This window comes from Podarcis liolepis (assembly GCF_965112155.1).
Source record: "Podarcis liolepis genome assembly, chromosome: W".
NCBI lineage: Eukaryota > Metazoa > Chordata > Lepidosauria > Squamata > Lacertidae > Podarcis > Podarcis liolepis.
This window is the reverse complement of record NC_139568.1, coordinates 18,816,396-18,842,893: the sequence shown is the minus strand read 5'-3', so window position 1 is coordinate 18,842,893 and position 26,498 is coordinate 18,816,396. Positions and strand designations below refer to the sequence as shown.

The 26,498-nt window shown below is 42.8% G+C and overlaps 1 long non-coding RNA gene across 1 annotated transcript; it reads left to right on the top strand.

Annotated features, from left to right (window-relative positions):
* The first annotated feature begins 1,415 nt into the window (after nucleotides 1-1,415).
* LOC310697800 lies at nucleotides 1,416-25,957 on the top strand. The gene is made up of 3 exons (XR_014521215.1): nucleotides 1,416-1,449; nucleotides 1,730-1,828; nucleotides 25,896-25,957. It is a non-coding gene; the product is annotated as an uncharacterized lncRNA (long non-coding RNA).
* The last annotated feature ends 541 nt before the right edge of the window (nucleotides 25,958-26,498 follow it).

Here is a 26,498-nt window from a genome sequence, read left to right as displayed (position 1 = left end):
TATGTTCTCCAAAATTTGTCAGCGTCCTCCCATGTAAAAAATCTTCTCCTTTTCCCTTTATAAAGAAAGGAAATTCCCTCAGGGAATTCCCATCTGTGCACAATTGATTTTTTATTTATGGTTTCCACCGACGGTTTATATTGTTCCCTTTTCCTTAAAAGCCATGGTGGAACAGTTTTATGAATGATTATGTCTGTTTCCTGAATTTTAAGTTTTGTCTTACTGCTAATTTGTAGTATTTTATCTCTAATATCCATATTCACAAAAGTCACCAGACAGTCCCCAGGCCAATTATTTGCTCTTGCAATTCTTGATCTGATTCTAAAGGCTCTCTCAATTTTGTTTCTCATTTCCTGCTCTTCTATTCCAATCCATTTGGCTAATTCTGATGATATTTTTTGCTCTATCACTTCATCTGGTTCTTCTGGAATAGATTTAAAACTCAATGTTTTTTCTCTTCTGTGCATTTCAGTCATAGAGATGGCATCTAGGACTGTCTCATGGGTTTCTTTCATATCTGCCAGCTCTTTCTTAATTTTTTCTGTTTCCCCTTTTTTCTCCTCTGTTCTCCTTCTGTACTTTTCTTACCCCTTCCTCTAAACTTATCGTTTTCCCTTTTAATTCTTGTACAGTCTTTGTTATTTCCAAATTTTTAACCACCAGATCATTGATTTTAACCATCATTTCTAACACCATTTTTGCATTTTCCTCTATTTTTTGCCCCATCTTATCCAACTTTTGATCTGTTGATCCTGTATTGTTTTTCATCTCTTTCAGTTCTAGATATTCCTTTTATTTTAGGCACTCAGTATTATATTTTGTTATTTTTAATTAATATATATGTATGTGTATAAACATATAGAATGTGGCACTCTCCCTTTCTTCTCCACAAAAATAAAGGCAAGTTCTGGACAATCGGTATGGATTAATGCACTGGCAAATTGGCAAAATGTTAAAGTTTGTGGGTTGTAAAGTCTGCTGCAATGGCACTGCAATAAATTTGATTTATTGCCACTCCGGCAAACTTCAATGGCGCCCACACTCTTCCACTCGCGCGCTGCCACTCTTCTCAGTTGTCGGACATTAGCACAGTTCACACGCAGCGTAAAATGGCTTTTTCTGTGTCTGCGTGGTGTCTTCAATAACTCAGCTCGACACCAGTGCTTCTATTCTATCACTCTTTATTTAGAAGCATACAAAAACAGAAAAGAAAAACCTACAGAATCTAGCTGCATGCTTGCAGCTTTCTGTCTCTAACAACACAAAACTACCTTGCTCACATTCCTAGACAGACTGCTCTCAGCAACCCCCAGAGAGCACAGATCAAAGGAAAATGCCCGGGTCATGTGGGCAGTGCACCCAGTTGATAAGAACGCTCCTGGAGTGTTAACTCTTCACTGTCCAGAACCACAACACTTCCAAGATTTGGCAGCTTTACTACCACTACTAGCAAGTGACAACCCTTCCTGGATGCAGTGTGTGTGTGTGTGTGTGTGTCTGTCTGTCTGTCTGTTTGCCTGTCTGTCTGTCTGTCTGTCTGTCTCAGTCTCTCTATAGTGAAAGTCTTGCTGGCCTTAGCAATTAAGAGTGGCAAAAAGTTCAGTGGAATGTCAGACGTGCCAGGAGGACTGCTGTGAGATGAGCAGCCCTCTCAGCCAAGGGCAGGAGGGCTACATGTTTATCTAGCAGAGCACTGAGCCCTTTGTGTTTCTTGTTTCTTCCCACACAGCCTTCGCACGTCTGAAACCAGCTACCTGAATGAAGCCTTTTCCTTCTACTCTGCTATTTGCCAGAGGTCTTACTACTCCCAAGTCAACAAAGAAGACAGGTCAGGCCATGCCTCAGTCTTGTGAGTTTTTTGTAATTTAAAAATGAGAAGTGCTGGATTGTCAAACTTGTGTGACTTGGCAGCTGGTGGGCAGCCACTTTCTTTTTTTTAAATATAATTTTTATTACTTTTTTAACATATCATTTTCAACAGTAATTAAACATACTTTTACATCTTATTCAAATTCTTGACTTCCATCAATCCTGTCTGAAAATTTTCCAATCTAATCTCTCAGTATGCATTTCGTATCCTCCCTATTACATTTCAAACTCATAACCAATATCTCTATCTTTTTCTACTTTGTAACACTTTGTATATTTCTCCTTACAAAACTTCTTGTAATCCTAGTAGCGTAATTTGTTGATTACAGTTGCTCTTCAAATAATTCATATATTTCTTCCAATCTTCTGTAAATTTCTGGTCCCGCAGGTTTTGAATCCTTCCTGTCATTTTGTCCAGTTCTGCATAGTCCATTAATTTCGTCTGCCATTCTTCTTTCGTCGGAATTTGTTCTTGTTTCCATTTCTGGGCTAATAATACTCTTGCCACAGTTGTTGCGTATAAAAACAATTTAACAACTTGCCTATTAATGTCTTGACCTATAATACCAAGTAAAAATGCTTCTGGTTTTTTTAAGAATGTGTATTTCAACATCTTTTTCATCTCATTATATATCATTTCCCGGAAGTTCTTTACTTTTTTACATTCCCACCACATATGATAAAATGTTCCTTCTTTTTCTTTACATTTCCAACATGTATTATTTGTCTTATACATTTTAGCTAATTTCACTGGTGTAATATACCATCTATACATCATTTTCATCATATTCTCTTTCAAAGCATTACAGGCTGTAAATTTTATCCTTTCCTTCAACAACCTTTCCCATTCTTCAAACTGTATATTATATCCAAAGTCTTTTGCCCAATGTATCATTACCGATTTCACTTCCTCATCTTTCAAATGCCATTCCAACAGTATTGTATACATTTTAGACATTGTTTTACATTCATTGTTTAATATTTCTATTTCAAATTTTGATTTTTTTATCATCAAATCCTTTTTCCTTTAAATCCTCTTTATATATTTCATTGACTTGGCGATAGTGCAACCAATCATTTACATATTCTTTAACCTCTTCATATGGTTTCATTTTCCATTTATTTCCTCCCCCCCCCAACAATTTCTCATAGGTAACCCAATTTTTACTCATATTTATCTTTTTCACACTCATAGCTTCTAATGGGGATAACCACCATGGTGTTTTACGTTCTAGTAAGTTTTTATACCTGTCCCATACTTCATATAAAAATCTTCGAAATATGTGATTACCAAATCCTTTATGGATTTTTGTTTTATTATACCATAAATATGTGTGCCAACCAAATCTATTGTCATAACCTTCCAAATCCAACAAATCTGTATTTCTTAACAGCATCCATTCCTTTAACCAACAGAGGCAAACCACTTCATAATACAACTTCATAGTACAACTTCAAGTCTGGCAGGGCAAAGCCTCCTCTTTCTTTAACATCTGTTAACAATTTATATTGTATTCTCTGTTTCTTCCCCTGCCAGACATATCTTGAAATTGCTTTTTGCCATTCTTTAAAAGTTGCTGCCCCCTGGATTATTGGAATTGATTGAAACAAAAATAACATCTTTGGTAGCACATTCATTTTTATAGTTGAAATCCTTCCCCAAAATGATAATTTCATTCTTCCCCATATTTCCATGTCTCTCTTAATTCCATTCCACACCGGTGTATAGTTATTTTGAAATAAATCTATATTCATTGTGGTTAACCAGATTCCTAAATACTTAACTTTTTAAACTACTTCTATACCAATTTCCTGCTGCAACATATCAACCAAGTCTTGTTTCATATTTTTAACTAATATTTTAGTCTTGCTTTTGTTTAATTTAAAACCTGCTACTTGTCCAAATTGTTCTATTTCTTTAATAACTTCTTTGGCATTATTTAATGGTTCTTCTATAGTTAGTACCAAGTTGTCTGCGAAGGCTTTCACTTTATGTTCTTTCCGGCCAACTGAAATTCCTTTTATTTTCTCATTTTCTCTTATTGTCCTTAGAAAGACTTCCAGTACCGATATGAATAATAACGGTGAAAGCAGACACCCTTGTCTTGTATCTTTTGTAATTTCAATATTTTCAGTTATTATATTATTTACTATCAATTTTGCTTTTTGATCAGAGTATATAGCTTTTATACCTTTTATAAACAATTGTCCAATGCCCATTAATTCAATATTCTTTATCATAAATTCCCAAGATATATTATCAAAGGCCTTTTCCGCATCTACAAACATTAACTTCGCTTGTTTATCAGTCCTGGCCGTCAGATATTCAATTATGTTCACAATATTCCTTGTGTTATCTTTCATCTGGCGACCAGGAAGAAAACCTGCTTGATCTTCATGTATTATCTCATTCATTACTTTTTTCAATCTGTTTGCTAAAATACTAGTAAATAGCTTATAGTCATTATTCAACAGTGAAATTGGCCTATAATTTTTCACTTGTAGTAAGTCAGAATCTGGTTTTGGTATTAATGTAATATATGCTTCTTTCCATGTTTCTGGTATTTCTCCATTGTTTCATATATTATTCATCACTTCTTTCAACGGTACAAGTAGGGTGTGCTTCAATTCCTTGTAGTATTTTGCTGTAAATCCATCTGGCCCTGGTGCCTTTCCACTTTTCAATTGCTTTATTGCTTCTTTAATTCCTTCTTCCGCTATTCTTTCATTTAGTCGTTCCTTCTTCTCTGTCAGGATTTGTTGCACTCCTTTCTGTTTCAGGAATTCCTCTATCTTTTTTACGTCTTCCTTTCCAGTTTTTTTATACAGTTGTTTATAAAAGTTAACAAATCCTTTTCTAATTTCTTTCAGATTTTCTACTTCTTTTCCATCCAATATTATTTTGTACTTAGAGCTTTCCATTTTTTTATTTGCCACGCCAACCATTTACCTGATTTGTTGGCATGTTCAAAGTTCTTCTGTCTCATTCTTTTAATATTCCATTCCACTTCTTGATTGATTTGCAAATTGGCTTTGTAGCATCTTAATATTTTGATTAATTCTTAAATCTCTTGGATTTTTTATGAGTTTTTTTCTCATTTTCCATAATCTGATTTAAGATCTCCTTTTTACCTTTCTCTCTAAATTTATTCCTGATGCTATTTTTTGTATAAAGAAGCCTCGCATAACTGCTTTACTAGCATCCCAAACAACACTTATTTTAGTTCCTTTATTACAATTATTAACAAGATATTCTGTTAGCATCTTTTGAGCCTTCTCATTAGTTTTTTCATCTTCTAACAAATTTTCATTCAGTCTCCATCGAAAGGTCTTTACATCCAATTCTTTTATTTCGCATCTAATTGCATTATGATCCGAAAATATCTTTGGTTGTATTTCTATTTTTGTTACTCTGGGTGTTAATTCACTGGAAAGCCATACGTAGTCAATTGTAGAAGCTGATTGATTTGGTTTTGAGAAATATGTAAATTGTTTGTCTAATGGGTGTCTCAGTCTCCAAACATCTATCAAATTACAATTCTCTATCATAGAGAAAAAGGTCTTTGGTAACTTCCCTTCTTTCCTATTCTCTTTTTTCCTTGTTCTATCTATTTCCAATGAGACTACTCCATTCATGTCTCCCATAATTATAATTTTTGATCCATAAATTCAAACAGTTTTTCTTCCAAATCTTTGTAAAATTCCATCTTACTACCATTAGGTGCATAGGTTCCGACAATTATCAATTTTTCACCTTGCCAGGTGACTTGTACTGCTATTACTCTGCCTTCTTAGTCCTTAAAGATTTGTCGAGCCTCTATTTTATTTTTTATATACATCACCACTCCTCTCTTCTTACTTTTATCAGATGAGATAAACTCATTTCCTAATTTTTTGTTGATCAGTACTCTTCTATGTTTTCTAGCTACATGCGTCTCTTGTAAGCAGATAATATATTTTTTAACGAAAAATGTCCAATTCTGCTCTTTTTATTTCTATTGTTAATGCCATTTACATTCCATGTCCATAATTTCAATGCCATTTTGGCCTCCTTTGTAGTAAAGTTCTTAAGGTTCTTAAACCTGTCCCTCCTCTTCTTCTTCTTCTTCCTCTTCCTCTTCTTCTGATTTATTAATGTCTTCTTCCTCTGGTTCTGCTGCTGCTGCCTCTTCTCCTTTTCCCAACTCTTTATATCTTCTCAGAAGTTTGTGTGTCACATTCTTAAATTTAATTTTTTTCTTCTTATAGTAGAATGAGACTCCTTCTGGAAATTCCTTTTTAAATTCAATATTATTTTTCCTCAAAATCTGTGTTAATGTCCTATATTGGTCACGTTTTTTCAACGACCGAAGTGGGACATATTTAAATATGATTGTATCCACTCCATCAATACATAATCTTTTTTCTCTATTCTTCTGCAAAATCAAATTTCTCATTTCTCTGTCTTTATATATAATCAAACAGTCTCCTGGGAATTTTTTTGCCTTTGTTGTTCTTGTCTTAATCCTAAATGTGTTTTGAATTGTTTTTGCCACGTCTTGTGCTTCCATATTTAACCATTGCGCAATTTCTGTTGTTAATTTTTCCAAAATGTTTTCTCCTTGTGTTTCTGGTACAGATCTCAATCTCAAATTTGTTTCTCTCTGCCTCAGTTCATTCATAGTAATCACATCCCATAGCTCTTCTTGTGTTTTGTTGATTTCTGAAACTTCTGTCTTAACATTTTCCTCTTCTTTTTTTAATATCTCTTACTTCTTGCTTTGTCCGCTTCATTCCTTCCTCCAAACTTTGTGTTCTTTTTGTTATTTCCTTCAACTGGCCTTTCAGTTCTTCAACTGTCAAATCATATTTTTGATCCATTTGCTGCAGTCTTGTCTCAATATTTTTTTCACTCTGTTTGATGTCCTTTTTTATTTCTGCAAACATTTTCAAAATTTCACTTTTATTCTCACTTTCTTGTTTTGATGCTCTCCTCTCTAGTGGTGTCCCTCTATCTCCTACCTTCTTTTTTCTGCCATTACTTAATTGTAATTTTATAACTAATTGCATATTTGTAATTGAAGTTACTTAATTGTAATTCCCCCTTTCACCACTAGATATCACCACAGCAGTTTTCTTGCCTCTTAAATGGCTAATCCACAATTTCAATGAGTGAGCCCCTAAAACCACCCAGTTGAAGGTTAAAATGTAAATAAAAATTGTTTCCTTCTGCCTCTTGTTTGGCCAATCCTTAAAAGTAAGCAGCATTAATAATTAATAATAAAAAGGGGGAGGGAAAAAGAAAAAAAAGAAAAAACCAAAAAAGAACCCCCCCAAAAAACCCTGTCCACCAACAAAGGAAAAAATAGAACCAAATATAAAACGAACCACTTCTTCAGCTGCTTTTCAGCCTAATTCCACACGCAGACCAATTATCCATCAATCAAAAGAGGAGGAAAATAAAGAAGATGCCAATCCAATAATCCAAAAATAATCCAGAAAGCAGAAGGGAAGACAGTGTATTTATCAAAAGGAGGATAGGAGATTCTCTCTAGACGCCAGTCCTCCAGCTCTAACAATCCACTCCAAGAAGGAAAGGAGGGGTTGATTTATTGTTTTACTCTCCGCTCCACACTTCCCTAAATTAGCCGCAATAAAAAGTAATAAAATAATATATAAATAATTATCCAAGTTACTTTCAATTTGGTCTCAGTAGTATCTCCAAGCTTCTGTGGTTTGGACCATTTAAAGTTAAAAAGAAAGGCTGCACTTCAAAGTTTTAATTTCTGCTACGCAGTTACTAAAACTGAAAGTAAAAGTTTTCAGGAGGTTCTCTTCCTGCAAAAGCAGAGATTCCAGACAGATCGCTAATATCCACAAACAGAGGCTTTCACCTCTTTTAAGTTTATTATATATAATCCTCTTCTCCAGCAAATGTGTTTACTTTAAAGCAATAAATTCCACAGTAGGGAACATCAAGCCTTTTCTGTTCCGTAAGAGCGTCCTGCTTCCCAATGCAATTCCCAGACAGGGCTGACCTCCTTTTTTCCACCCCGCTGCATCCAAATTGTTTTTAAATTTAAAAGCCTTTTGTCTCTCACCAATTCAAATGCGGATTTCTTTTCCTTTGGAGTCGATCACTGTGCTGGGCAAGCTCGAGGCTGCACTTCTCGGGAGTAGAATATGGCGACCCCAAGCCGGCGTCTCGATCTCACCAACTCTCTCACTCCTAAAAGGAATGTTTTGTCTGGCGGAGAGACCGCTCTTCGGCTCGCTGGGAACCTGCCCTCAGAATTTGCCTTCTGGGGTTTTTGGGGGCTTGCAGCGTCTATACAAATCCCCCCCCCCGAGAAGCTGGATTCTCCCCTGAGGATTGAATCCCGCTTGCTTTCAGCTCTGTGAATCAACCGAAAGTCCGGTGGGCAGCCACTTTCAGTTCAGTTGGCATCCCTTGGCTACCTGTGTGTCTCCTCCCTTGAGGTGCAGGTGTCAGCAGGAGCAGGGATGGGGGAACCTGTGGCCCTCCAGATGTCATTAGACTGTAATGCCCATCAAGCCCCAGCTGGGGGCTGGGGTGAAGGAGTTGCAGTTCAGCAGAATCTGAAGGGCTACAAGTTCCCTATCCCTGATTAGTAATAGGCAGCTGTTGAATGAGGGCCCAGGAGTAGGAGCCAAGTGAGTCAATCAAGGAAGAAGCCAAGAGTTTATGTGAGCCAGATCCAGGAGAAACCTATTATTATCCAAAACTGTACTACATGGGTACCTGTGGCTCTCCATTTGCTCTTAGACTCCAGATTATTATTTTTATTTCAAAGTTTGTATCCTGCTTTTCACCATCTAGATCTCAAAGCGGCTTACAACAATAAGCTATACCATATACATAATTTAAGAACTAAATTAAACCACCAAAAGAAACCTAAAGAATCTAAAAAGAAAAAAGAAAGTAATGCAAAACATCCGAGAAGCATTCAGGGTGCAGTGGCCTCCTGAAACGTAATGGTCTTGACCAGGTGTCTGAAACTCAGTAGGGACAGTGCCTGTCTAACTTCTTGTGGGGAGTTCCATAGAGTTGGGCCCACAACATTGAGGGTGCAGATGCTTTTTGGCATTGAGTTGTTGTTCTGGTTTCTCATCTCTGTTCATTCAGAAGTCTTTTATAAGCCCTTCCTGTTGAGGAGAGCCAGTTACCACCCTGGCTTGGTGGAGCCACTTGGATATTTAGGAGCCCATCACTGCCCAGGGTACTGCTTCCATCAGTAACTCATCCCCCTTTCCAGCGGATGTAACATTCCAGCCTGTGAATTAACAGGGTTTCCAGGGTGTTCTTCAGAAATATGGTTTATCTCTGCTGAACGTTCCAAAGTAATGGCCCCTCTAACACTTTGGCCAGCAAGTAGATAAAGAGAAAGAAAAGACACAAATACATGGACTAATGAGTAAGGCAACTCTGTACTTGGGTAGAGAACTTAGGGTAAAAGCAAGAACCCTAAGCCAAGTGCCACAGCAGATATCTTTTGGATGATATGAGTGTCGAGCCAGCTTTACAAGCCCATTTTTCCAGAGTCATTTGGGAAATAAGATCCTATTAACTAATTACAGTATAGATAGGGTGAACCTACAGAATCAGCAACTTGCTGCAATCAGCCCTTTGGAACTGTCTTTCCTATTATGGCTGCTTACTTTTAAGGAAAGGGCTGGTGCTGTGATGTTTTTTATTTTAATGGTGTGTGTGTATTCCAAAATAATACAGCTTTTAACACACACACACACACACACACACACACACACACAAACATATATATATTCTACTAATGCTTGTTTTTTAATATGTTTATAGCTGTTTCTATTTTAGTTGTCAGCCGCCTTGAGTCCCATTAGGGAAAAAGGCGGGGTATAAATAAATACAGCAGCAGCAACAACAACAACAACAACAACAACAACAACAACAACAATCTCCCCATTGCTTTTTATATCGGTCCTGGAGGTCCTGCTAAACATGATTGGAAGGGACCAGTTGGTTAAAGGGGTACAGGTCGGAGTTAAACAGTACAAACTGAGAGCATTTGCAGATGACTTGGTACTTACATTACAAGAGCCAGACACTAGTACCAAAAGAGTCTTAGAATTAATTCAAGAATTTGCTCAAGTCGCAGGATTTAAACTGAATAAATTAAAAACTAAGGTATTAGAGAAAAATTTAACAGCTACTGAAAGGGAGAGGTTCCAGAATGAAACAGGTTTAACTGTGGTTAAGAAAGTGAAGTACTTGGGTATTAACATGACAGCTAAAAATGTGAACTTATTTAAAGACAATTATGAGAAATGCTGGACGGAAGTAAAAAAGGATTTAGAAATATGGTCAAATTTGAAGCTTTCATTGTTAGGCCGTATTGCTGTGATCAAAATGAATGTATTGCCCAGAATGTTGTTTTTATTTCAAACATTGCAAATTGTGGACAAGATGGATTGTTTCAAGAAGTGGCAGAAAGATATTTCGAAATTTGTCTGGCAGGGCAAGAAACCCAGAATAAAATTTAAGATTTTAACTGATGCGGAAAGATTCAACGGGTCTAGGGGAGCCATTTTCTTACCTTCAGATAGCGAAGCCCTGCGCTTGCAGGAAGAGCGGCGCGCTTTCAAAAAAAAAAAGAACTCTGATACTTGTAACTTTATGGTTAAGAGGGGAAACAAAGAAATCTCGGAGTAACGAAGAGAGGTGAATAGAGTTCAGCTGACAGCCGAAATCAACTAAGACACGGCGGGAACGCAGTACAAAAGAAAGTGAGTGATTTGCCCGGGCGGTAACGCGGTTCCCTCTCGGTTTCCCCCTCCTCACGAAAATAATGCTGTTATAAAGGAAGAAGGGGAAGAAAACAACCTTGGAGGGGAAAAGGAAAATCGAAAGGGTCCAGGCGAAAAGGGAAAGTGGATGTCCTTGGCGAGCAGGAGGCTGTAAAGAAGAGAGGGGACATCCCCCTGGCTTTTCTACAAGCGAGATCTGTGTTAGTAAGAAATCCCGGAAGAGAAGCCCCGCCGCCATTTGAAATTGGAGCGCAGCGTCTGTGTAGAGGAGAAGGAAAAAGGACGGTACTACGTGTCTGCGCTTTACAGAGAACTATATATTTTATCGGGAACTGCATATGGAAACAAGGGCTGGAAATGCGAGCTTTGAGGACAGTTTAAAGACTTGATAAGAGCTGGTGCGGATTTGGGACAAGAGTGGGGGTTAATTTGGAGAGCTTCTGAGGACAAAATGGAGGGTATGAGTTGCGTCTGAACCTTCCCCTTCCCGGCTCCCCTCCCCCCCTCCCTCCCCCATTATATATTTGCCGTATTTTCATTTCTCCCTACCTAACCCCCCCTCCTTCTTATCAAACCTCCTGAAGTTCACTTAATCTCTGGACTAAGTAGCAGGTGGACTAGCGGACTGGGAGAAGGGAAGAAGCATCTACTTCTGGAAACCTCAGTTTGCTGCGGGAAACATCATATACCCAAAGGAACTGTTTTTGTATTAGAAAAGGACATTGATTGACAAATAAGATTACGATCGGGACTGCGAGGATTTACTAGGAACCAGCTCTACTGTTTTGGAGTGTTGTATACGGGTTTATGGTTTATTGTTTACAGATCTAAAGACTACCGATCTTGTTTTGGAGAAAGCAAACAGGGTATGAAAGGTAAATCATAATAAGGAAAGAAAGTGAACACAAAGAAACTGTGGGAGGGACTAAGAAAGACAAATTTGGGTGGAAAGGGACGGTGGGGAGAGGGACTATACAAAGTACAAGATGTCCCATACAGGGAAGAAGGGAACTAATGGGGGAACACCAGGAGAGAGGAGAGGCTCTAAACAGGAGACAGACTTTAAGTCAGATATTCTGAAGATGTTTGCAGAGATCAAACAAAGCCAAGTTAATGTTGAACATAAGTTAGAATCGGTAGACAACAGAATTGGGAAATTAGATAAAAAAATGGAGGAAACTGTGAATGAAATTAAGGGCCAAATAAAAGAAATATTTAGGAGAACGCAGCTCACAGAAGAAGGTTTGAAAAAGACAAAGGTGGAGCTAAGAGATGTCAGAAGAGACAAGGAAAAGATCAAATTAGAAGTGATGGAAATAAGTAAGACACAGGAAGAGATGAAAGACATTATAGCAATGAACGAATTGAGGCAGAGGGAGGTGAACCTGAGGCTGAGAGCAGTCTCAGAGACACAGAATGAGAATATTAAAGAAAAATTGACGAAGGAGTTAGCAGAATGGATGGGCTTGTCTGTAGAAGAAATGGCCAACAGCATACTGAACGCATTTAGAATGCGTGTTAACGTAACAAAAGCAAAGAAATTTCCAGGCGACTGTCTGATTACATTTAAAGACAAAGTAATGAGGGACAGGATCCTCCAAAGGAATAGAGAAAAGAGATTGAATATAGATGGAAATTATATAATTATTTTTAAAGACGTCCCAATAAGATTGCTTAAAAAGAGAGATTCTTATAAACCCTTGGTGCAAACATTGAGGAAAAATAGGATTGAGTTTAGGTGGGAATTCCCGGAAGGGATATCATTTACATATAGAGGTAAAAGACACAAGTTGATAAACCTTGAAGAAACCGGGAAATTCCTTAGGAAATACAAGGAACTTAAAGCGGAAGTTCAGGAAATAGGAAGAGCGGAGAGAGCCTCACCAGGAGAACTAAGAGTGTCAGAAGAGGGGGAGGAGGAGGAGAGTGGGTCGGGAGAGGAAGAGGAAAAAGAAGAGGAAACAGAGGATCTAGAAAATATACAATAGATAAGAAAACTTTAAAGAATAATAAAAGGAAAGTATAGGGGCTATGGGGTTAAAAATCTGGAATTGGAATGTTAACGGGATGAATGACAAAAGAAAGAGAAATAAAATCGAGCAATGTTTAAAAAGGAAAAACCTAGATATTATCTGTCTCCAGGAGACGCATGTGGCCAGAAAACACAGAAAAGTGTTAATTAATAAACGGTTGGGAAATGAGTATGAAGCCTTGGACAAGGCAAAAAAAAGAGGTGTGGTATTGTACATCAGTAATAAGATAGAAGCTAAAACAATATTTAAAGATGAGGAGGGGAGGATGATAGCGGTTAATATCAATTGGCAGGGGGAAAAGCTACTGTTAGTGGGGATATATGCCCCGAACGGCAGCAAAACTGAATTTTTTAAGAGATTAGAAGAAAAACTAATGGAATATGCGGATCAAAAAATAATACTAATGGGGGATATGAACGCAGTTGTTTCACTTGAGATGGATAGACTTAGAGATAGAACAAACAAAGAAGGGAAGTTACCAAAATCTTTCTTCTCTATGGTGGAAAACTGCGGGTTAGTGGATATTTGACGCTTGAGACACCCGCTAGAAAAGCACTTCACCTTTTATTCAGAACCCAACCAATCTTTTTCTCGATTAGATCAGATCTGGATTTCAAAAGAATTGTGTCCAAGAATTAAATCTATAGAAATAAGACCAAAAGTAATGTCAGACCATAACCCACTAGAGATGGAATTGGAAAGTTTTGAGAAAAGATCTTATAGATGGAGACTAAAAGATAACTTGTTGGATGATCAAGAGGTGGTGGAAATGGCAAAGAAAAAATTGACAGGGTACTTTAAGGATAACTGCGACAAAGGAACAAAAGAAAACATAGTTTGGGATGCAGGCAAGGCGGTTATAAGAGGATTTTTTATTCAACAGAACGCAATTAAAAATAGGAATAGAGAAAAAAACAAAGAGGAAATTCTAAGACAAATAATGGCAAATGAACGAAAATTAGTTCAGAAACCCAACTGTCCAAAAACAAAGGAAAGAATAAAAATCCTTCAATCCCAGTTTGCCACAATAATAAACAGGGAGGTAGAGTGGAACATAAAAAGACTCAAACAAAGAAACTTTGAATTTGCTAACAAACCAGGCAAATGGCTTGCCTGGCAAATTAAAAAAAGGAAAGAACAAGGGATAGTCAATAAAATAATGGTAGATGGGGAAGAAAGAACTGACCCTAAAGGAATAAGGAGTGAGTTTATCAATTACTATAGAAACCTGTATAAAGATCAAGAAAGGGTAGGACAAAGGAAGATAGAAAGATTTTTGAAAGACAAAGGGGGACAAAAAATCTCAACGGAAGGAAAACAAAGACTGAATACACCTATTGAAACTAAGGAAATAGAGGAGATAATCAGAGATTTAAAGAGAGGAAAAGCCCCAGGCCCCGACGGATTCACGGCCGGCTATTATAAAGAAATGAAATCGGTCCTGGTTGAACCTCTGAAAAAGACAATGAACATAATATTAAAGAAAGGGGAAATCCCAGAAACCTGGAAGGAGGCGTATATTACATTCCTCCCCAAACAGGATTCGGATCTAACCCAAGTCAGAAATTATAGACCAATTTCACTGTTGAATGTAGACTATAAGATATTCGCAGGAATCCTGGCAAGAAGGTTAAAAGATGTGTTAGCAGATGTTATTCATAAGGATCAGGCAGGATTTCTGCCAGGTCGGCAGATGAGAGATAATATAAGACATATTATTGACATGCTAGAATTCTTATCTATTAGGATTGACAAACAAGTTATAATGATGTTTATCGATGCCGAAAAGGCGTTTGATAATGTGATATGGAACTTTATGCTGAGAAATCTAGAGCACATGGGTGTAGGCAGTGATTTTTACAATGGGGTGAAAGCAATATATACGGACCAGAAGACCAAACTGATTGTAAATGGTATAGTAACGGAAGAGATTAAGATAGGGAAGGGTACAAGGCAAGGATGCCCACTCTCCCCGTTACTATTTATAACAGTGTTAGAAATCCTCCTAAACTCTATAAGGAAAAATGGAAACATAAAAGGTGTGACTTTAGGTCAGAATGTATATAAAACCAAGGCCTTTGCCGATGATTTAGTGGTGATGACGGAAGACCCATTAACATCAACAGGAGAGATAATGAAAGAAATAGAATCATTTGGAGAGGTGGCTGGGTTCAAATTAAACAAGACAAAAACAAAAATGATATATAAGAATGCGGATCTAAAGACAATAGAATTAATACAACAGCAATTGCAGATAGGGACGGCAAAAAAAGTTAAATACCTCGGCATTTGGATAACACCTAAAAATATAGACCTATATAAAAACAATTATGAGCCGATGTGGAGGGAAATAAGGAGAGATTTAGAAAAATGGGGACGGCTAAAACTATCAATATGGGGAAGAATAAACATGATCAAGATGAACGTTCTATCAAGACTGATGTTTTTATTTCAGTCCATACCCATAATAAAAGGGAGCAAGACTCTAAAAGAATGGCAGAGGGTAGTTTCGAGGTTCATATGGCAGGGCAAAAAACCCAGAATCCAATTTAAACTACTAACGGATGTAAAGGAAAGGGGGGGGGTTGCCCTGCCAGATCTTAAGCTATACTATGAGGCAACATGCTTAAGTTGGCTAAAAGACTGGGTTAAACTAGAAAACACGGAGCTACTTGATCTGGAGGGTTTCGACAACCACTTCGGTTGGCATGCCTACCTGTGGAAGAACAAAACGAAAGTACATAGGGGGTTTAGCAATCATATCTTCAGAGGACCGATAATTGAAGTGTGGGAAAGATATAAAAATGTACTGGAACCGAAAACACCACACTGGCTAGCACCACTTGAAATAATAAGCAGAAAAACCATCAACATGGGAGGTAACTGGGCAACATACAACCAGCTAGTAACTAAAGTAGATGGGAAATGGAGAATTAAACCTTACGAGAAGATCAGAGAATGTGTGTATGATTGGTTTAGCCATCAACAGGTCAACCAGATGCTCAGTAAAGATATTAAAGAAAGAGGGTATATATATGTCAGGGGTTTAGGAGCAGAGGCACGGGCAAGGGAGGAAACAGAGAGCGAAGGGGAGGAGGCAGAAGAAAAGATGAGTGATGACGACGACCCGAGATCTCCTAGTCTTTCCAGTGAATCAGAGGATTCACAGAAAGGAGCACCAGTGGCCAGGGCAAGGGGGGAGTCTAGGGGGGCACCCCAGGAAGATAGAGCCAGAGGGGACTCAGGGGAGAGCAGCTGGAAATCGGGACCAGCGTCACCGCCAGGAAGCAGGGAAGATGAAGGGAGCCAGGGGGGAAGCGCTGGCAGCTCACCACAGGAGGGAGGGCATGAGTCAGGAGTGGCCACACCTCCATCGGGGAGCGAAGAAACGGTTAAGAGGAAAGTGGAAGGTTGGGCGCGCGCGCCAAGTTCAAATGCAGAGGAAGGCGGCGCAGTAAGCAGCCCCGAAAGAGAGCCAGGTCCTAAAGCCCGGCGCAAGGAGACAGGAGGGTCCGGGTCAGCGTCAGAAGAATCCCGGAAGGAAGAAACCCCGGGGGGTAGAGGGACCCAGAGGAGGACAGTCAGGCGGAAAAGGTGGAGCAAGGCTAGGATATTAAGTTGGTGCACACGGGGCGGAGACTCAGACGGAGCTTCGCCGATCTAGCTACTAGACGTAGAGTTGCGCGCAGCAGCGTGAGAATGGAAACTGTAATTCAATAAAGACTTTTACTTAATGATCGCTGGCTAGCGTGATCCTGTGTGAGCTAGGATCTTCAAGCAGCTCTGACAGTAAGCTCCGTCTCCCTCTTGTGGGCATCTACAGCCTCGAGGAGGGGAGAGAAACAGGTGCCTACTAGCGAGCTCACGAACGGCAGACGACATGACGGCTGAGCAGCAGATAGAGGAACTCAGAAACGCAGTGGCACAACTGAACGCCGAGGCTCTCGCATCCAGGAAGAGAGAGGAGGAGGCAGCTGCCGCCTGCAGGGATCTCCAGGTCAGGTTAGACGTGCTGACAAAGCAGACACCCCGGCAGGAGGGAATTGGGTTGGCGAGACGGACAGGCGGGCTGGTCTCTCACTTCGATGGGAACCTGCAACAGTATCCCAACTTTAGAGCCGACGTACTGTGCGCACTGCAACTGCTGCATAAAGACTTTAGAGATGAACAAGAGAGAGTGGGGTTCATCATGTCCCATTTGCATGGGGAGGCGAAAGCATGGCTACGCAATTTATGGAGAGATAAGGATCCGGCGCTCCAGAATGCAGATGCCTTTATTAAAGCGATGGATGGGTGTTTTTTATCAAGTATTGACGTGGATCTTGCACGGAAGGAGGTGCATGGGCTGAGACAAGGGAGGGCCAGCGTCAGGCAGTATCATGCCCGCTTTTTCGCCTTGGTCAGTGCCCTGGAATGGGACAGAGATTCGGCTCCTGTAAGAGACCTCTTTTGGGAGGGGCTGCACAACTCGATTAAAGATGAGATCGCGAGGGGGGAGAGACCCCGAACCACCCAGGAGGTCGTTCAGAGGGCACTGGCAGTGGGGGTGAGGCTGGAAGGACGTCCGTGGAGCAGGGACGAAGGGCGTGAAGGGCGCGAACCAGCCAGGGGCCCCTCCTTCCTTCCCAGAGAAGCAGCGCGGGCGCAATCCACGCCTCCGCCAGGAGGAGGAGCCGAACCTATGGAGGTTGGAGGTGCAAGGGCTCAGTCAGCAACCAGAGCCCTAGCACCGGCAGCAGTGAAAGCGAAGCCTCCTAGAGGGAACAGGAAGTGTTACGTCTGTGAGGAGCCAGGGCATATGGCGAAAGAGTGTCCCCAGAGGCTCCACAAGCTCACTGCAGCCTCAGCAATGGTGACTGCAGCACCGCAGCAAGGGGGACCACAGCAGGGAAACGACGCAGTCTGGCTGGAGGAAGAGGCCCTGGGGCCCAGCCAGACGTGTTAGTGACGCAGTCCCCAGAGGTTTTACAGCCCGTGAACCCCCTCCCGCCCAAACCAGTGGTGAGGCTCACCGCATCTCTCCAGCTGCCCAATGGAATCACCACTGACGTGCCAATCACCATTGACTCAGGCAGCAATGCGGACTTTATAGGGCAGGACTTTGTCGACAAACACGCTATACAGTTGCTGCCGGCCACACTGCCCCTGCAGGTTGTCACGGTGGATGGCAGGGAGTTGCTAGGGGGGCAAGTGGTGAAGCAGACGCCGCCCATGGCGATGCGACTTGGAAATCACAAAGAAATCATCAGCTTCAATGTCACTCAACTATCGGATACGCCCATTGTATTGGGAATGAGTTGGCTGGACAAGCACAGCCCAACGCTGGCTTGGTACCAGAGGCAGCTGATCTTCGGCTCTTCCTTTTGTGCTGAACACTGCATCGTACCCCGGCAGGAAGGAGAGGAAGAGGAGTCACAGCTGCTGCTAGGCACGCTGCAAGCGATTCCCCACAAGTACGCAGAATTTTTGGAAGTTTTCTGCGAGAAGGAGGCGGACAGGCTGCCCCCTCACAGACCATATGACTGCAAGATTGACCTGCTGCCGGGGGTGGCGCTGCCTACGGGGAAACTGTATTCCATGTCAGAGGACGAGCTGCAGGAACTCAAACAGTTCATAGATCATAATTTGGAGCGCGGTTTCATCCGAGAGTCCAAGGCAGCGGGGGGCAGCCCAGTATTCTTTGTTAAGAAGCGAGACACGCCCCAAAAAAGACTGGTCGTGGACTATCGCATTTTAAACAATGGGACCAAGCCGTCGGACTTCCCCATGCCCCGAATCGACGACCTCCTGGCGAAGGTGCGGAAGGGAAAAGTGTTCACCAAGTTAGACCTGCGAGGGGCGTACAACCTCATTCGTATGCGGGAGGGAGATGAGTGGAAGACGGCCATGTTCACGCCACTGGGTACCTACGAATACAGAGTTATGCCCTTTGGATTGCAAAATGGCTCCCACGTTTTTCAAGCTTTCATGCATCACGTGTTGGCGGGACTTCTCTACAAGACGTGCGTCTGTTTCTTAGATGACATCCTGATCTTTTCGGAATCGCAGCAGGAGCATGACAGACACGTCAAGGAAGTGCTGACCAGACTAAAGCAACATAGGCTCTACGCCAAGCTGGAGAAGTGCCAATTTGACGTGACGGAGGTGGATTTTCTGGGCTACAAGTTGTCTGACAAGGGGCTCGCCATGGACAGCGCCAAGGTTCGCGCGGTATTGGATTGGAAGAGTCCACGCAACCGGAAGGAGGTCCAGAGGTTTGTCGGCTTTGCGAACTTCTATCGCAAGTTTATCAAGGGCTTCGCGATGCAGACAGCGGCCATCACAGACACGCTTAGCTCCAAGAAAAAGAAGTTCGTTTGGACAGAGGAGGCGGAGCAGTCCTTTCAGGCACTCAAGCGTCTCTTCGCGTCGGAAGAGCAGCTGCTTCACGTCAACCCCAGCAGGCCGATGAGGGTGGAGACAGACGCCTCGGACAGAGCCGTGGGGGCGGTCCTGCTGCAAAAGGACCAGCAGGGGGTGTGGCGACCGGCAGCGTTTTACTCCAGGAAGCTCAGCAAGTCCGAGCAGAACTACACCATCTGGGACAGGGAGTTGCTGGCCATTCACGCAGCGTTCAAAGCGTGGAGGCACTTCCTGATCGGCGCCAAGCACACGGTGCAGGTTTGCACGGACCACAAGAATCTGGAGCACTGGCGCACGGCACAGTTCCTAAACCAGAGGCAGATACGTTGGGCGGAGTTTTTTGCGAACTTCGACTTCCGCATAGAGTATGTCCCGGGGGACACTAACATCATGGCGGACGCCCTCTCCCGTAAGCCACAGTATCTGGAGGACGCAACGCCAGCGGCCGCCATGCACATCTTCGCACCAACAGTATGGGCGTGCGCCGCGGCCACTGTGGACCTGGAGGCGGTGCGACGAGCGTTGCAGGATGACTCCTTCGCGCAAGCAAAGATGGCAGAGGTGCAAAGGGGCACGGCTGCGGCCGACGGTTTCCAGCTACGAGATGGTTTGCTCATCCGTAAGGGGGCCATCTACGTGCCGGGAGACGACCTTCGCGCCAAGGTGCTGCAGCAGCTGCACGACGCGCCCACGGCCGGGCACTTTGGCAAGGAGAAGACGGTGGAATTAGTAGCCAGGGATTTCTGGTGGCCTGGAATGAGAGGGGAGGTCGCAGACTACGTGGCGAGGTGTGACACCTGCCAGAGGGCCAAACCAGTGCACAAACCGCCGGCCGGACTGTTGGAACCGCTGCAAACTCCGGTCGAACCTTGGGAGAGGGTGGCCCTGGACTTTGTCACGGATCTGCCCAGCTCGAGGGGCAAGACGGCAGTGCTGGTGGTGGTGGACCTGTTTTCCAAGATGGCGCATTTCATTCCGTGTGCTAAGGTGGCCACGGCGGAGCAAACCGCCAAACTGTTCATAGACCACGTGTTCAAGGTTCACGGTCTGCCACGGTCTATTCTGTCCGACCGGGGGCGGCAGTTCATCTCGAATTTCTGGCAGAAGCTGATGGGCTTCCTGAACGTCAAGATCAACCTGGCGTCGGCGAGACACCCGCAGACCAACGGGCAAGCAGAGCGGGTCAATGCCATCATGCAGCAGTACCTGAGATGTTATGCAAATCAACAGCCTGCGACGTGGGTGGATTACCTGCCGCTTGCCGAGTTCGCCTACAACAACACGAAGCACGTGTCCACGGGGGTCACGCCGTTCTTCGCCAACAACGGGAGGCACCCCAGAACCTTCCCGGGACTGGAAAGAAGGGGGGAGGGGGAGCCGCAGACAGCAGATGCGTTCGCGTCGGAGCTGCAGGAAGTCCACGATCAGCTGAGGCGCCACCTGGAGCTGGCCAAACACGCATACAAGGTACAAGCGGACAAGCACAGAAGGGTTGGCGAAGAGCTCCACGTGGGAGACTGGGTTTGGTTAGCAGCCCACGCAGTGCCGGCCAGGTCGTTGGCCAAGAAGAAACTAGGGCATAAACAACTGGGGCCCTACCAAGTCGAAGAGCAGGTCAACCCGGTAGCTTTCAGACTGGCACTTCCGGAGGGTTCCAGAATGCATCCGGTATTCCACAGATCGGTGCTCACTCCCTACAAGGCACCGCACAGGTTCCAGGAACCCGGAACAGCGCCGAGTCCGGTCAGAGACAGAACAGGGCACGCGGGAGTGGCACAGAAGGAGCGCATCAACGAAGTCACGGAGATTTTGGACTCCAGATGGGGGGAAGAGGGGGTAGAATACTTTCTCGCCAAGGAGGGCACCCCGGCCAGTGCGAACAGCTGGGTGCCGGGCTACGCCTTGGACGAACCTCTCCTCAAGGACGAGTTTCATGCCCTCTTTCCCCATAGACCTATGCCAGCAGACTTTTTCGACGACTGGCTTTTCACGCCCACGCTTTCGGCCAGCACTTTCCGGGGGTTCGACTCGGACGAGGACCCGACACAAGACGTCCGTTCCCCGGAGGGGTCACCCTCGGGATCTGCATCAGAACCCTCGTATTGGTGGGACGATAGACCAGAGGAGCAGTTCCGCAGACGGTGGCTGGAAGGCCCAGGACGAGCAACACCGCCAGGAGGAAGTGAGGGAGAGACGGACATGGACGTTTTCGGGGACGACCCTGGTTTCGAGCACGGCGGCACAGAGATGGAAGCGGAGGTGACCGTTGTCGACGAGAGCAGGGAGGAAGACCCGCGAGACTTCAGATGGAGGCCCGCCACGGGAAGCGACCGATATCCGACGTTCGTCCCTTTGCAACAGCAGCCCCCAGCTCCAGCACCGGAAGGAGGGGAGGGGGGAATGGAGGGCTTCGAGGGGGGGATGGATGTCAGGGGTTTAGGAGCAGAGGCACGGGCAAGGGAGGAAACAGAGAGCGAAGGGGAGGAGGCAGAAGAAAAGATGAGTGATGACGACGACCCGAGATCTCCTAGTCTTTCCAGTGAATCAGAGGATTCACAGAAAGGAGCACCAGTGGCCAGGGCAAGGGGGGAGTCTAGGGGGGCACCCCAGGAAGATAGAGCCAGAGGGGACTCAGGGGAGAGCAGCTGGAAATCGGGACCAGCGTCACCGCCAGGAAGCAGGGAAGAGGAAGGGAGCCAGGGGGGAAGCGCTGGCAGCTCACCACAGGAGGGAGGGCATGAGTCAGGAGTGGCCACACCTCCATCGGGGAGCGAAGAAACGGTTAAGAGGAAAGTGGAAGGTTGGGCGCGCGCGCCAAGTTCAAATGCAGAGGAAGGCGGCGCAGTAAGCAGCCCCGAAAGAGAGCCAGGTCCTAAAGCCCGGCGCAAGGAGACAGGAGGGTCCGGGTCAGCGTCAGAAGAATCCCGGAAGGAAGAAACCCCGGGGGGTAGAGGGACCCAGAGGAGGACAGTCAGGCGGAAAAGGTGGAGCAAGGCTAGGATATTAAGTTGGTGAACACGGGGCGGAGACTCAGACGGAGCTTCGCCGATCTAGCTACTAGACGTAGAGTTGCGCGCAGCAGCGTGAGAATGGAAACTGTAATTCAATAAAGACTTTTACTTAATGATCGCTGGCTAGCGTGATCCTGTGTGAGCTAGGATCTTCAAGCAGCTCTGACAGATAAAGACTCAAAATTCCAGACGGAAATAATAAACAACAAAGTGAAAAACATATCTAAAACATATAGGATGCTGTTAGATTGGAATCTGGGAGACGAAGAAGTGAAATCAGTGATGATCCGTTGGGCAAAAGACGTAGGCCATAGTATACAATATGAGGACTGGGAAAGATTATGGAAAGATGGATTGAACTTTACAGCGTGTACGGCGATAAAAGAAAACGTTATGAAGATGTTTTATAGGTGGCATCTGACACCTGTGAAACTTTCAAAAATGTATAAAGTGAATAACAAGTGTTGGAGGTGTAAAGATGCAGAGGGCTCCTTCTACCATATGTGGTGGGAGTGTGGAAGGGTAAAACAGTTCTGGGAAAAGGTATACACAGAATTGAAAAAGATATTAAAGTACACGTTCATAAAAAAACCAGAAACTTTCCTATTAGGAATATTACAACAAGAGATAAAAAAGGAGGACTGTAGAATGGTATACTATGCGGTTACGGCAGCAAGGATCCTAATAGCTCAGAGATGGAAACAGCAGGAAACCCCAACAGTGGAGGAGTGGAGATCTAAATTAACGGAATATGCAGAGCTAGATAAATTAACGGGAAAAATTAGATACATAAAAGACCAAGTGTTCATCAGGGACTGGGGAAAATACGTAAATTATCTGGAAAACATCAGTGATGGACAAATAACGCTAAAGGGGTTTAGAGATGTACTGTGATAGACTAAGGTTATTGTATAAGGAAAATAGGGAACAAAACTGGATATAACGACAATATAAAAGATGAAACGTGTGATTTTATTTATTTGCTTCGTATGATTTGCGGCCAGGCTGAAGGAAGTCCCAAAAGAAAGAACTATGTTATGAGAGAACTATGAAAATAAGAATTTTGTGTACCTTTTTTTTTTTTTTTTTTGCTTTTGTTGGTAAGTTTCTCTTTTTTCTTTATATGCCTGTGTTTTGTTTATTTTATGTGTGTGTCTGTCTTTATAGAATAAAAAATAAAAAGAATTTAAGATTTTAACTGATGCAAAAGAAAGAGGGGGATTTGCCCTGCCAGACATCAAACTCTACTATGAATCAGCAGTTTTCTGCTGGTTGAAAGACTGGCTGCTTCTTGAGAACACAGTCATTTTGGATCTGGAAGGTTTTAACAATATTTTTGGGTGGCATGCATATTTATGGTATGACAAGGTTAAGGCCCATAAAGCTTTTAAAAATCATATTGTTAGGAAAGCTTTATATAATGCCTGGATTAGATATAAAGACCTGTTGGAAAATAAAACCCCGAGGTAGTTGTCGCCAATGGAAGCTAAGGCTGTGAGAAAACTCAATATGGAGGCCAAATGGCCGAAATATTGGGAAAATTTGGAACAAGAGGGGGATAAAATGAAATTGCAGAGTTTTGAGAAGTTAAAGGACAAAGTGCAAGATTGGCTCCATTATTATCAAATAATGGAGGTTTTTAAGTTGGACAGGAAAATTGGCTTCCAGGTTGAAAAATCAAAATTAGAAACAGAACTGATAGAACCCAATACTAAGAACTTGTCAAGAATGTATAACTTGCTGTTGAAATGGAATACACAAGATGAAACAGTGAAATCAGCTATGATAAAGTGGGCACAAGATATTGGCCATAACATTATGTTTGCTGACAGGGAACAGTTGTGGAACACCGGTATGAAATTTACGGCATGTCATGCCTTAAAGGAAAATATTATGAAAATGATCTATAGGTGGTACATGACCCCAGTCAAGCTTGCAAAAATTTACCACTTGTCTGACAATAAATGTTGGAAATGTAAAGAAATTGAAGGTACTTTTTTTCACCTTTGGTGGACGTGCCCAAGGATTAAGGCTTTCTGGGAAATGATATATAATGAAATGAAAAAGGTATTTAAATATACCTTCCCTAAGAAACCAGAGGCCTTTCTCCTGGGCATTGTTGGCCAATTGGTGCAAAACAAAGACAGAACATTTTTTTATGTATGCTACAACAGCAGCAAGAATACTCATCGCAAAGTATTGGAAGACACAGGATCTACCCACCTTGGAAGAATGGCAGATGAAGGTGATAGACTACATGGGACTAGCAGAAATGACTGGCAGAATCCAAGACCAGGGAAAATAGACGGCGGAAGAAGATTGGAAGAAATTTAAGAATTATCTTAAGAAATATTGTAAAATTCATGAATCTTAGAATGATGTGGTTTTCAAAATCAAATGGAGTACAGCTGTAAAGATTAAGTGAAAGGAAAGTAAGGATGATAATTAGACAAAATTAAGTGTGAGGATTTGCTGAACTAAATTTTTGAAATGGGAATGCAGAAAGGGGAGGTATGAGGAGGTCGGTGAAATAAGTTTTAAGAAAATAAGGTTTTGAAACTGGTTCAGGAAGGGGTTTTCATGCAATCCTGCTAAGCTTGAGCAGGATTTAACTTCTCATCAGCTGAAGAGTGGGAGTTAGTTAGTTAGTTAGTTAGTTAGTTAGTTAGTTAGTTAGTTAGTTTTGTACACTGCCCTTCACCTGAGGGTTGCTGAGTGCTTTATAGTATAAAAAACTGGTGGGAAAAGGCATGCCACAGGCATTGCAGGATTTAACCCTACCTCCCATCATATGTTGTCACTAGTGATGCCAGCTAATGGGGTGGCTGGGTAGGCATGGTTTGGGGAATACAGCCTTGGGGGCCAAGATTGCCCCACAGACTGAAGCTTACCCAATCCTTTTCTTAAGGGATACAAGCTTTCTTCTTGCATGCTCTAAATCCAGCCATTTTGTTCCTTTCTGTCAGAAGTTGGATTTAGTAACGGAGGAACCTGCCTTTTTCCAAGCCAAACTATTTGTCGATCTCACTGGCCATGGCTTTCCAGGGTCTCAGGCAGGGAAAAGTATTTCCCCATCTGCAGCCACCTGAGTCATTTGGCTGGAAGTGCCAGACATTGAATGTGGGACCTTCTGCATGCAAATCCTGTTCTCCAGAGCTATGATCCCTCCCACTGGCCTGATAGTTGTGCTGGCAGGTAGTAGAGAGGCACGTAGACCTCCAGAGTAAATTATCTCTGGTCCTCCAAGCACTCGTCCTCTCAAGCTCCAATAATTCTGTCATGGCTAAAAATTGGCCGCTGTTTCTTTAATGCTAAAAGAACTAAGTCAGCGGCCTACAATGACTCATGCAACCTTTCACCAAATTGTACCTGTATATATAGAGTGGTTAATGTTAGTGTTGGTGTGGGTTGGTTGGATGGATGGTAGAAAGCTGGTTGCGTTTGCTGTGTGTAAAAGCTGTTGGTCGTGGTTGGAGGAGAAGACTTTTGAGATTTTTGAGAATAAAAGTAGCATTCTGCAAAGTACTCTTTCTTAAGGACTCTTTGTGCCAACTAAGGTCTGAGGACTAGGCAAAGGAGTAAAAAGGAGGTCAGAACCTTTTCTTTTTCAAACACTGACAAATTCTACATGCACTGAAAGTGAAATATTTTCTGCCTATACTACAGCTGCGATTAAAATCTAACATGGGCATCACTTGATATTCCTTCACAGGAGCCATGTTCCTCTTCATTTCTCTTCCATCTGCTAAATAATTTTCCCTTCTCCAATTTTCTTTCCTCTTTTTTTCTTCCCTCCCAGGCCTGAATTGGTAGTTAAGAAGCTGCATTATTATGCAAGATTCATTGTGGTTTGCCTTTTACTGAACAAAATGGATGTCATCAAGGATCTTGTAAAGGTAAAACCAATAGTACCATTGTGATGTGTGTAGTTAAGACTTTGCACATGCTCCAAGGAGCTCGGAGCCTTGTACAGTGGTGCCCTGCAAGACGAATGCCTCGCAAGACGGAAAACTCGCTAGACAAAAGGGCTTTCCGTTTTTTAGCTGCTTCGCAAGACGAATTTCCCTATGGGCTTGCTTCGCAAGACGAAAACGTCTTGCAAGTTTGTTTCCTTTTTCTTAACACCGTTAATACAGTTGCGACTTGACTTTGAGGAGCAACTCATAGAACGCAGTGTACATAGTAGCCTTTTTTGAGGTTTTTAAAGACTTTGGTGATTTTTGAAGCTTTTCCAAAACTTCTTTTGCAGCCATTTGGTAAGTTAAGCTTTTAAAACTTTTTTTGGGGGGGGTTGGATTTTGGGTTGGGGTGTTTGGAATTCAAGGACTTGGTGTTGGGAAGGGGTTTGCAAGAATCTGGAAGCTTGTGTGTTTTTTCTGCATTTTTATGATTTTCTGTGACC